The 12,110-nt window shown below is 47.2% G+C and overlaps 1 protein-coding gene across 1 annotated transcript in view; it reads right to left on the minus strand.

Moving 5' to 3' along the window:
- The window catches only part of LOC144806483 (uncharacterized), a 46,194-nt gene extending 35,502 nt beyond the window's left edge, over positions 1-10,692 (minus strand). The window contains exon 1 of the mRNA XM_078672838.1: positions 10,611-10,692. The gene's annotated coding sequence lies outside the window, so the exon portion shown is untranslated. The remainder of the gene's footprint in view (positions 1-10,610) is intronic.
- Between the last annotated feature and the right edge of the window lie 1,418 nt (positions 10,693-12,110).

Below are 12,110 nucleotides of genomic sequence, written 5' to 3' on the forward strand. Positions count from 1 at the left end.
CCTGAGAATATACTTCGCGTGTGTTGTACTTCTAGGACACTTGTTACCTTGGTTGCAGCCAATAAATCGATCTTTGACTTCACCTAGAAGACTGAGTTTCTGTGGTCTGAATCAGGAAGAACTCGAGGTCTCTGGGTGTACCCTGACACCGCTGGGTTACCGGTTCTGTGCCGGTTCCTAAAAACCCAGTACCTCAACAGGACGTGAGCCCCTACACCCCTCCCACTACACTGAGACCTAGCTGGGCTACACTGCACCCCTTCCATCACACAGGACTGGAAGTTACCTGAGCCACTCTTGTGGGAATCACTCCCCAATGCCTCTTCAGACACTCTGGAATGCACCAAAGTGTCTGCTTCCAATGTGAGCTCTCTGGGGTCAGAGAACTCACTCTCCAACAGGTGATGGCATAGCTCTGGAAAACAGGGACTTAAAATATGCTCTCCCAGAATTGGATCACACAGCCCCCTACAAGGGTCAACCAAACTATCCTTCACCTCACCATCCAGTGCCTCACACACATACTCCACAACACTCTCCTGAGATTGGCAAGACAATATCTGACTGTCTCTGTCCCACAACCCAAACTCTTCTGGGGGGTCTCCACATTCGCATTCCAAGACTTCAACTTTGGGGGAACTCCTCTCCCTGTACCTCTCATCTAAAGTCAGTAGAGTGTCCCTCCCACTACTAGGACCAAGAACCCCTACGACAGTTACCCTATTCCCTTCAGGGACACTGCGCACTACTGGAGCTACCTCATGTCCTTGAACCTCCTGGTGTATGTTAACCCCCTCCAAGTCAGGTGCCACATCTCTGTGTGTGTGTACTACTCTCCCAGCACTAGATACCTGAATGTTGCTGCCACCATCTGAGCTGGACTCCCCCTCCAACTCAGCAAAGCTCAATCTCTGAACTACACACCTTTCTTGTTGCTGGGCTGAAACCCTCATGGCCTCAAGCCACTCGAGCTCCAAATCAAGTTTCCTTATTATCAAGTCATGCTCAAACTGCCTTTTCTTTTCTTCCAGGCCTAATTTCCTAGCTTCTAGCTCCAGTTGAACATTCAGTTTTGCCATCTCCATTTCATGTATCCTGGTCTCCCTCCTGTCTGCCAACTCCTCTGGCGACAGACCTCGGGCAGAAACACTGCTACCCAATGGGGAGGTTGCACCCCTCCCTTCTGGACCCAGTGGCCCCTCCAGCTGCTGTTCTGCATCCTCAAATTCACTCTCATTTCCAGGGGCATTCCTTGCCTCGACCCAGGCCCTCAGCGCCTTTTGGAACTACTCCCTTCTGGAGAGTCCGGTCATGGAAATTTTTACATTTTTGCAGAAGCTCCTGAGCTGTTTGTTGGTGTAGTTTTCTAGTTTCTCCCAATCACAGTCAATAGATGAAATGGATGCTGCCTTATCCCTTCTCACTGAACCCGGCATGACTTTTCTTTAAAAATGGAGATCTCTTGGTAAAACAAAAATCACAAGTATGTGGCTTCGTTAATGGTATGAACTCACTACGTGGTGTTCACCAATCACTGTATATTAATTACAAATGCAAATTCGAAATCCTCACCGCTGCCTCCAATGTTAGAATTGAGGGTCTCTGGTAGGCACAGATAAGGACTTGTGACAAGCAGGGACCCTCTCCTCTAGTCAGGGCAAGGGACTTACTCTTTAAAATAACCCCTGCTCACCCTCTAGGTTGCGTGGCGCGAGCAAAGAAGGCTAAACTTCAGAGCGTTATGGGTTAAGCATTTGTAAGTGCATACAGTAATTCAATGATAACACCACAAAAGGGATACCACACGAGGTTTTGTATCAAAAATAATTACTTTATATAAGGCTTAACACAAGAACCAATTAAGTTTTAAAATTAGGCCACAATACTATTAGAAAGGAAAGTTTTACTTCACAAATGCGTGTCTTAATGGTCTCTGCGTGTCACACTGACTGCGCGGTTCTCTCGTGTCTTAAAAGAGTCAAAAACGTTGCGGACTCGCTGGTCCGATGCGCACACAGTCAGGGGCGCCTCTCACAGTACCTTGAAGTTCGTAGGGGTCGACGCGGATGATGTGGCAGGTGAAGGTGTCCCAGGAGCGTGCGTGGGCTCTTCTCCGGTGCGGGCCTGGCTTGGTTAGATGCCTTGGTTCGGGGCGTCTGAGCAGGGCTGCAGGACAAAGTGGACGGTCCGGGTCATAGCGGCTTCACAATGCGGCGCGGGATGCGCGTCGTGCCTTGGAACGGGGATGCCAATCCGAAACCAGCGGCGCAGTACGGGGCGGCCGGAATGCCTTGAGCGTACGAGCCGTACTCTTCAGTGCGCGGCTGCGGGTTCGGGAGTTGGGCGCCAGGGCTGCCGGTCCGCTTTGCCGTACGGGGCAGATTCTCCTTGCGGGGCGCTCCGGTTTTTAACTGCCAGCGGCCGGGGCGGCGAGATGAGCAGTGCGGCTCACGGGTGGGAGGGTGCCGCGGGGTGTAGGCAGCCCGGCAGTGGACAGTGCGTGTTACGGCTCGTACAGACCGGAGCCACACGTGCGGGCGGCCATAGACACGGCTGCAGAGTAAACAGGGTTTCAAGTCACACTTAGTTCGCGGCTCCAGTGGCAGGGCAAGTTTTGGGCAATGTCCAGTGGCTCTTCAGGCAGAAGGAGTCTAATATTCCTGGGACTCCATTAAGGGGGCAAGCTCACCCCCAAGCCCTTGGAGATTTGGTTGAAGCACACGTTCTGCAAAGTCTCTCTCAGTCTTTTCCTCTCCTTTCTCAGCAAGGCACCCACTGCAGGCCAGTCCCCCAGGTCAGGGACAGTACTCCTCCTTCAGCTTTTCCAGGTCCTTCTTGGCGGGCAGAGGTTCTTCGTGGTTCAAGCAGGAACAAATTTCTTAGGAGCAGGGCTCCTATATTTTACTGCATTTCTTTTGTTCTTTCAGGACAGGGGGCCTTTGCCTTGTTCAGTCCAGTTCAAGAGCACTTTGTTGACATGATGCAGGCTTCTGCTTTCAGGGTGCAGGGCAGAGACATCAGACGCTCCACAGGAGGTGGAGCCAGCATGGTGGTGGCAGAGCACAGCTCTATTCAGAATCAAGGGGCGCTCCTCCCACCCATCCTGGTGTAATCTTTCTATTCACCACCTGGCTGCCCAGCCTGTCTCCTGGAATTCCCCAGCCCTGTCACACACAGAAACCAGACAGCAGATACACATCCTAGAAGAGGCGGGCTGAAATGGTTAGGCAGGCAAATACCAACTTTCTAAAAGTGGTATTTGCAAACACAGAACATTAAAATAAACTTTACTAAAAGATGTATTTTATTATTCTGAGGTCAGGCATACTAAACTCAAATTGCTACCATGTTCCCTGAGTCTGTTGGGATCATAGAGTGTAACAATTCCAACAGCCCATTCTGGCCTATGAGAACAGGTAGCCTTACAATAGTGAAAAACGAAAATGGTTGTAATTCACTATTAGGACATGCCGCACACATCAGGATTTGTCCTACCTTATCCGTAAAATGCACCCTGCCCTTGGGCCTACCATAGGGGTGACTAATATGAAGTTAAGGGATGGTTTAGGGACTGGCAAGTGGGTGCACTTGCCCAGTCGGCATGACAGTACCAGACTGCACACAGGTTCTGCAATGGCAGACCTTAGAAACATTTCACCAGGCCGCTTATGTTGGAAACGCATTAACCCACTGAGCTATCCATATAAAATGCAGTCCTGTAATATGCCGGCAGACTCTCTGCAGGAGGCGCATTAACCCACTGAGTTATCCATATTAAATACAGTCCTGTAATATGCCGGCAGACTCTCTGCAGGAGGCGCTTTAACCCACTGTGCTATAAATATAAAATACAGTCCTGTAATATGCCGGCAGAATCTCTGCCGGAGACGCATTAACCCACTGAGGTATCCGTATAAAATACAGTCCTGTAATATGGTGGCAGACTCTCTGCAGGAGGCGCATTAACCCACTGAGCTATCCATATACAATACAGTCCTGTAATATGCTGGCAGACTCTTAGCAGGAGGAGCATTAACCAACAGAGCTATCCATATAAAATGCAGTCCTGTAATATGCTGGAAGACTCTCTGCAGATGGAGCATTAACCCACTGAGCTATCCATATAAAATACAGTCCTGTAATATGCTGGCAGACTCTCTGCGGGAGGAGCATTAACCCACTTAGCTATCCATATAAAATACAGTCCTGTAATATGCTGGCAGACTCTCTGCGGGAGGCGCATTAACCCACTGAGCTCTCCATATAAAATACAGTCCTGTAATATGCTGGCAGACTCTCTGCAGGAGGTGGATCAACCCACTGAACTATCCATATAAAATAGAGTCCTGTAATATGCTGGCAGACTCTCTGCAGGAGGTGGATCAACCCACTGAACTATCCATATAAAATAGAGTCCTGTAATATGCTGGCAGACTCTCTGCAGGAGGCGCATTAACCCACTGAGCTCCCCATATAAAATACAGCCCTGTAAAATGCATGCAGACTCTCTGCAGGAGGCGCATTAACCCACTGAGCTATCCGGATAAAATACAGTCCTGTAATATGCTGACAGTTTCTAATAATCCAAATCGGACCTGCACTGTGGTACTCCCATTGGCATGGTCCGATCACAGTGCCGTTTTATTTGAACTGAAAGAGTCAAAAGGCCTTCAACCCAGGCCTGAACCCATAAGGAAAATTACAAAAAGAGCCTGGAAAAATGCAGATTGTTTAGAATCAGAAGGGGCACTGAAGAGAACCTTGTGCCCTCTCCCCTCTCGGGTGGACGAGGCTACGTCGGCCTATACAGATTGGATAAACACAGCATGCAATAAATTAGTTCCGGTTAAACAGCGGACCCCTAAACGGGCCCAACCCTCAGCCCCCTGGTACTCAGATGATTTAAAGAACCCAAAACAGCCCATAAAAGATTAGAACGGGCATGGGGGAAAGGGTATAAAAGCAAGGATAGAGAAATGTATAAGCATAGTCTCAGAATCTATAAGGAACTATTGCTGGAAACAAAAATAAGTTCTTTACAGAACACAGTTCTCAAGCTAAGTCCAATCTCAAAAAACTCTTTAAAACTATTACTAAACTTGCCGCACCAGCCCCATAGAGCTTAAGTAGTCCTGAATTGTGCGAAAAATTTGATCCTTTTTACCAACAAAAGGTGGAATGTATTTTTTCTACATTCACTTAAGCCCTAAAAGGTGAAAGAGTGCAGCCGCCTAAAATAGAAACAAATAGACCCAACCCTAAACCAGTTTTAGATAAGTTCTCATTGCTAGAAACATCAATCAAACTTTTGAACTCTATTCGATCAGGGTCTTCCATGGGCCCATGTCCGGCGTTTGTATTGAAATTAATCCCGGAAGTCATAGGGTCAGCTCTTACCCCTTTGCTCAACACCATATTCACCACCGGCACATTTCCAAGGGACTGGAAGAAGGCCTCTAACCTCCCTCTATTAAAAAAAAAACTGACTCTGGTTCCTAAGGACCCAAGTAGATATAGTCCAATTTCACGGCATCCGCTTCTTGCAAAAATTGCTGAAAAGGCTATGAATACCCAGCTCAGTGTATTTCTCTGAACCAATAATCTACTCAACCAGTCTCAATACGGGTTTAGAAGTGAACACAGCACGCAGCTGGCCTTAAATCTACAGAGGAAGTGAGGGAGGCCTTGGACTGTGGAGGCAAGGCAATACTGATTATGCTAGATTTGTCAGCGGCCATTTACAAGGTCCATCATGAAGTTCTGATGGACCAGCTGTCTGAAGCAGGGGTACAGGTTGCTGTTTGGAACCTCCTGCAGTCCTTTCTATCTGAAAGAACACAAACAGTTGATCTGGACGACAACAACATGTCAAAGCTGTTTCCCTCCCTTGTGGGGTGCCTCAGGGCTCATCGTTAAGCCCAACACTTTTTAATGTGTACGTGATTTCTCTGGCATGATTGATAAGATCCTTTGGCTTCCAACTCACCTCCTATGCGTACGACACTCAAATTGTGTTATCTCTTAGAGATGGGGAGGAAAAGGAAACTGGGGCACGTTTTCATGATTGTATGAAAGCCATCTCAGGGTGGATATCGACTAACTGCTTGAAACTAAATTCAAGCAAAACAGAAGCCATCATATTCGGGACTAACCCACACCTATGGACACCAGACTGACGGCCAGAAGATTTTGGTATTTGCCCTGCTCCCAACGGGAAAGCAACAAATCTGTGGGTGTTAGTGCATAGCAAACTTACGTTTAGTGACCACATAAGCACGGTGGTGTCAGCTTGTTTTCTGATACTCAGAATCGTACAAAAAATAAAGCTTTATCTTCCAGAAGAAAGTCTCAGGACGGTGGTCACAGCACTTGTTATGGCACTTCTGGATTATTGCAACAGCCTCTGTCTGAACGCCCAAAAACAGCTCATTAACAGGCTTTAGATCGCGCAAAACGCGGCAGCCAGGTTGTTGACAGGGACACCTAAATTTTGTCAAAGAAAGAACTAATACAACTATACTGGCTTCCTGTGAAACAAAGGGTACGCTTTAAGGCCCTCTGTACGGCATTTAAAGCCCTCAATGGAATAGGCCTGACCATCAGAGGCAAAGATTCAAATGGTATGTTCCTGGAAGGCTCTTCGGTCCACAGGAGCAAAACAAGTTCTAGTTCCTATATTTTAAAGAGCCAGTTGGGGAGCTAGGAGTTTCATCGCGTGCGCATCTAAGGTCTAAAATGACCTGCCGTTCCATTTGAGCAATTCAGCAGATCTCCTCTCTTTTAGAGGGGGGCTGAAAATATGGCTGTTTACTCAGTGACATAATTTCTCCTGATATGCAGTGCATAGCGCCAGGACACCTCAGGGTAACCGTTTCACTCTAAAAGTTTAATTAACATAACATGCACTTCCTGCTTTTCTTTTCGAACTAGAGCTCAGCTGATTGTGGGCCTTTTGAAAGTATTTATGTTAATCACAGTGCCCGTCAAGGGCTGCATTTAACAAATACTTTCAAAAGGCATACAATCAACCCCAAAGCTGCACTCTATTTAGAAAAGAAATGCAACAAGTCTACAAACATGAGGTGTGCTTTTAGAATCATCTGAAAGAACAAGTACGTGGTTTTAAACTTGATGCATTTCTTTTCTAAATATAGCGCAGCTGTGTGGCTTATTGTTTGCCTTTGAAAGTATTTCTGCTAAATGCAGCCCATGACGGACGCTGTGATTAACATAAATACTTTCAAAAGGCCCACAATCAGCCCTGCTGCTTTAAGAAAAGGAATGCAGGACGTTTAAAAGCACAACGTGTGCTTTCAGATGATCCTAGATGTTGATGAGTAGTGGTTATGGAATTCATGGAGAAGAAGGAGATGGGGCGCCAAAAAAGACTGTTGCACAGTGTTGGACGCGTGCTAGGGCTATCCCTGGGTGGGAGTGTTAGCCCCCTCCCGAAGGTTGGGTCTAGTTGCTCCACTGATCACAGCGTACGTCATGGGCTGCATTTAACATAAATTATTTCAAAAGGCAAACCGTCAGCCCCGCATTTAGAAAAGGTATGTAGTAAGTTTTATATAGTGGGAACTCAACCCAAAGGTATTGGAGCAATTTACCTGATTTTCTTTTTGAATGTATGGGGAGAGTCATTGATTTGCAGAGAATCACAGAATGTTAGTCTAACCCGAGACAGAAAACCCATCGCCTAAGTTGGCAGCTCGAGCATTAAGCTACAACCTCTACCATAAGAGCAGAAGCATTTTCAATTGATATACAACTTTATGCAACGAACAACCATTGACAAAACCAATAATCCTGGCTTCTTGCAGGCAGAGGCGCAACTAGAGCCACATTTCGGGGGGAGGGGCTAAGAAAAAATGTCGGGGGCTGAAACTTTAAGGAGTAGGCAGAGTGGAGCTGCAGGGGCTCTTGGAAGGGGTGAAACAACATCAAGCCTCATTAACATGCACATGGTCTTTTTAAGGACCTGTGAAGTGCTCGGGTGCGGCTGTGTGTGTCCCCGGGAGCCGTCTGAGCCCGGGCTGCCACACACGACCGGGGGGGGGGCGAAGCCTTTTTATTCCAAAGGGTGTTGCGCGCCTGCTTGTAGGTGTAATGATACTTGTATTATATATCTGGATGCAATGACAGAAGAAGCAAAATATCAGTCAGGTGGCACACTATGTTAAGCTAGCTTAATTGATTTTAACCCACGTCCTTAAATGCATTGGTCAAGCCTTTTGTGAGACACCCTAGTTTTTTCATCCCACTTAAAGCCTGGGTCTACATGCATGGTTAGGTTCTTGGCGCACAGAGCTTTGGCTGCAGCACACAGAGACCTTACTCTCTCGCACACAGAGGATACAAATTTGGCTGCATGATTTAGTTTTATATAGCGCAAACTTGACCCGGTATCGGGTATCTGAGCGCTTTACATAGCACCAGTTGCGTTACATGAAGACACATTCATTTTTGTGAGGCACTGGGAGATTAAGTGATTTTCCCATAATCACAGGATGTTCAGCGCCATTGCCGAGACTCTAAACCGGTTCCCCAGATTCGAGGTTGACCACCCTAGCCGTTAGGACAACTCCTCTCCCTTGTCATTGTCAAATAAGGTACAGTCGGTGTCTACCAAATCTAGCACTACAAAAGCAAAACAATCAAACTGAGCACTGAAAACGTTATTTATTTATTTATTTGATTTATATAGCGCATTATAACCCAGGGGTCTCTAAGCGCTTAAACTTTCATATGCCACCCAAGGTCTCTTCAAAGCGCTGAACATCAGGGATAAGGAAGTGAAACCAATAAATAATCTTTCAGATTTATAAGTTAGCATGGCCTTGGTCAGAAGAAATAGATAAGATGATGGGTCTAGGAGCCTATAGAGTGAATACATTTGTCCTGCAAGATACAAGCATTTCTGAAAGACATTGCATTGGAGGCAACAGTAAGGTATTGCGCCTGTAACCAGGGTCCACCTGAAGTAGAACTTATCCTCAATAATAACAGGATCCTTACTCAAATTCAGATTGTAAGGCGGCAAGGGAAAAATCTGGGTCTAAAATCCAGCTCTCACTGTGCACCTTCCTTTACTCCTTGCAACTACCATCACCCCACCAATCTCTAGAGAATGAACAGCACTAACGGTGGCAAGACAGCCTTTTTACATGTCATCATCGTTAATTAGGCTTTATCGGCTTCAAGAAAAACCATAAAAGCACCACAAAATATATGCCAAGCCAGAATTTCTTTTGACAAAAAAATCACTACAATATTTTACATATAAATGAATTAAAAATATACAACATCCTTAGCTTTCCGAATAGTAACTGTGTCATTGTACAGCATATCAGTAATGTACAAAGATGCTGGAGAAAAAAATAAGAGCTGGCCTGCATTGCCGAAAATGCATTGCCTTTAAAAGGGGTAATACATATTGCTTTCTCAGTGCAGCATGAAACTTGCAAAAGAACATAGAATGCTTTGTTTCTATCACCATGTCTCCTAGAATACGCCAAAGTTTACTATGGTTGACACAGATGATGGCACTCGACAATTCCATAAATGTCAGGTATATCGGCACCTTCTTCACCACAGTATACTTCCATGTGAACAAGTTTAGGTTTAAACATTGTTTGACGGGTCCCCTACCCTTATAAAAATCCATACTGTAGCTCTGCAATCGTTTGCTGATTCTCAACCCAGTCCTTTATTCTTACAAGCAAAAATTCTCCCCAGAACTTTTACCAATGACTAATAGAGAGATGGGACTTTACAGGTAAGGGTCACCACAATTAACTATTTTGAATATGGGCACAATCACTGAAAGAGACCATGTTTCCAGAATCCCTGATCTGCACACAGAATTCAGCACATTAGTCAACAGTGGGCCCCAAAGGTTTATATTAGCTGTAAAATAAGTCAGTAGGTATACCACAAGGTCCTAGGGCATTCCTACTAGCTATCGTCAATGGCAGCTGTTATAGAGGGAATATTGCTTGCGTGGTATTGTAATTAAATTAGTGACTGTGTTTGTGAAATCCTCCCCATATTTCCCAGGTGTTGGTCGCCCTGGAGTAATGTTGCAGCCAACGCTCCTTGTACCCTCACTAAAAAACATTAACAAAGCCAAACAGCTCTCAGATAACATGCGAGGTAGTTGGCTTTGTCAATGCTTATTTAGATATAATGCAAAGCTCACAAGCTGCTGTGAACATGACAAAGAATAACACAGTCCAAGGCCGCGGTGCATTCTGGGGTGTCAGCGCTTTGCTCTGTTTGACTTTACTTTGAGCCGCAGTCTGTGCAGCATGTCTAAACAAACACTGGCAAAGCCAAGAGATTTAGCACGGGTGAAATCTCTTGGCTTTGCCAATGATTGTCCAGGACCTGTGCTCCGAGGACATAGATACATAATTCACGAATGGTTTATAAAAATGCAGATCATAAACTGAGGCTTGTAAAGGCCCCAGGCCTCGAGGAGCCTCCAGAAGGAGGAGACACAGGGTCCGAGGGGTCAATGCTGAGGAATGTGGGTCGATGACAGAGATGACCCCCCTCCCTCCTTACCCCCCCTTACCCTCCCCTCCTCAGCCCCCCCTCAGACTCACCAGCCTCACAGCACCTTGAGATGAAGCCTCCGCTTCGAGGCGCCCTCGGGCTGCAACTAACGAGTCACACTTCCTGGCTGCGACAAGGGAGGACGTCACTTCCGGAGGTCTGTATGTGGATCTGCGCATGCCCCACCCACTGGCTACGGATTTATGGGGAAGTGAGTGTAGAGGAGGTAGTGAGTGTAGATCTGCGCATGCGCAAAACTCGGGTCACAAGTTTGAGAAAGGAGCCATGTTAACAACTGCGCATGCGCGGACCGTCGGCTACGAGTTGGGATGCGGACTTACGTTTAGCTGTCTGCGCATGCGCAGCGCGATCAGTATACTAACTCGAAAGCTGCCCGCCGAGGTCTCTGCGCATGCGCAACGGACTGTGCTCTAACCCGCCAGATGCCCTCCGAGGTCTGCGCATGCGCAGTGTGACGAGCAAGTACCTTGACAGGTGACCCCTGACCCCGGGTGTGCTGCAGACAGAGCAGGAGCCCCGGTGCAGGGTGGGTACAGCGTCATCACTGTTTGTGTTGATGGGATTTCACAGCACCAGTGAGTGCTGAACCAGACCCAGGATGAGGAGAGTCACTGGACACCCAAGGGGGGGGCAGAGGGGAAGGATTATATGGGGTCCCCTGGGGGAGAGGGGCAGGAGGGGGGGGCAGAGATGAAGGATTCTATGGGACCCTCTGGGGTTGGGAGGGGCAGAGGACGAGCAGGGAGTAAGATGGGATGGTGCAGAAGTAAACCTGTGTATGAGGTCTTTAGAATTGGCGAGGAGCAGAGAGTGATCAGGGAAGCTAAGATGTGAATGGGGCCATCAGGGTGGGGGTGTGTATAATGAAGCTGAATGCATACACACACGATGTGAGGTTTAATTATATTCTTTATTCCGGAGCGCCGGGATTACCTCGCTGCTTGCTGCGGTCGGCGCCAGGCAAACAATATGGCCGCCTTCCGTTTCCCGTCCCCTCGCTTCCTGTTCCGGGGACGGAACACTAGAGCGCTACCACATATCTCCCCCCCTTTATGCATAAATCAAACAATGTAACAAAAGTCTTACTTCCAGTTCATATCATAGTCCTTAAATCTCTCCGGTACCTTTACTCTGCGTCCTACTCGGGTCTCCACTCTCTCATCATTCCTCTCTACTCCTGACGCCTTGTTCTCAGTCCGCTCTCTCGCTCTTTCTTCTTCTCTGTCCATAACACCCTTTTTACTTCCTTCTTTGCCTCTGCTTCTCTCACCCATGTTCTCTCTCTCTTCTCCTTCTCCACTTGCTGTTTGCCTCTCCGCACCATCGACATTCTCTTCTTGCTTTCCTCTACCTTCACTTTCTCCTTCTTCGAAGACATGCTCTGCTCCTTCTTCCGTCTCCTCTTCCCACTTCAGTATCTTGCTGCACTTCGCCATCCTATCCATAGACCATATTTTTCCATCACTCAGTAGGGCTGATCGGTCATAGGGCTCCACTACCTTCAGGGGTGGTGAAAACTTGCTTTCTCC

Source organism: Lissotriton helveticus (genome assembly GCF_964261635.1).
Source record: "Lissotriton helveticus chromosome 1_1 unlocalized genomic scaffold, aLisHel1.1 SUPER_1_unloc_8, whole genome shotgun sequence".
NCBI lineage: Eukaryota > Metazoa > Chordata > Amphibia > Caudata > Salamandridae > Lissotriton > Lissotriton helveticus.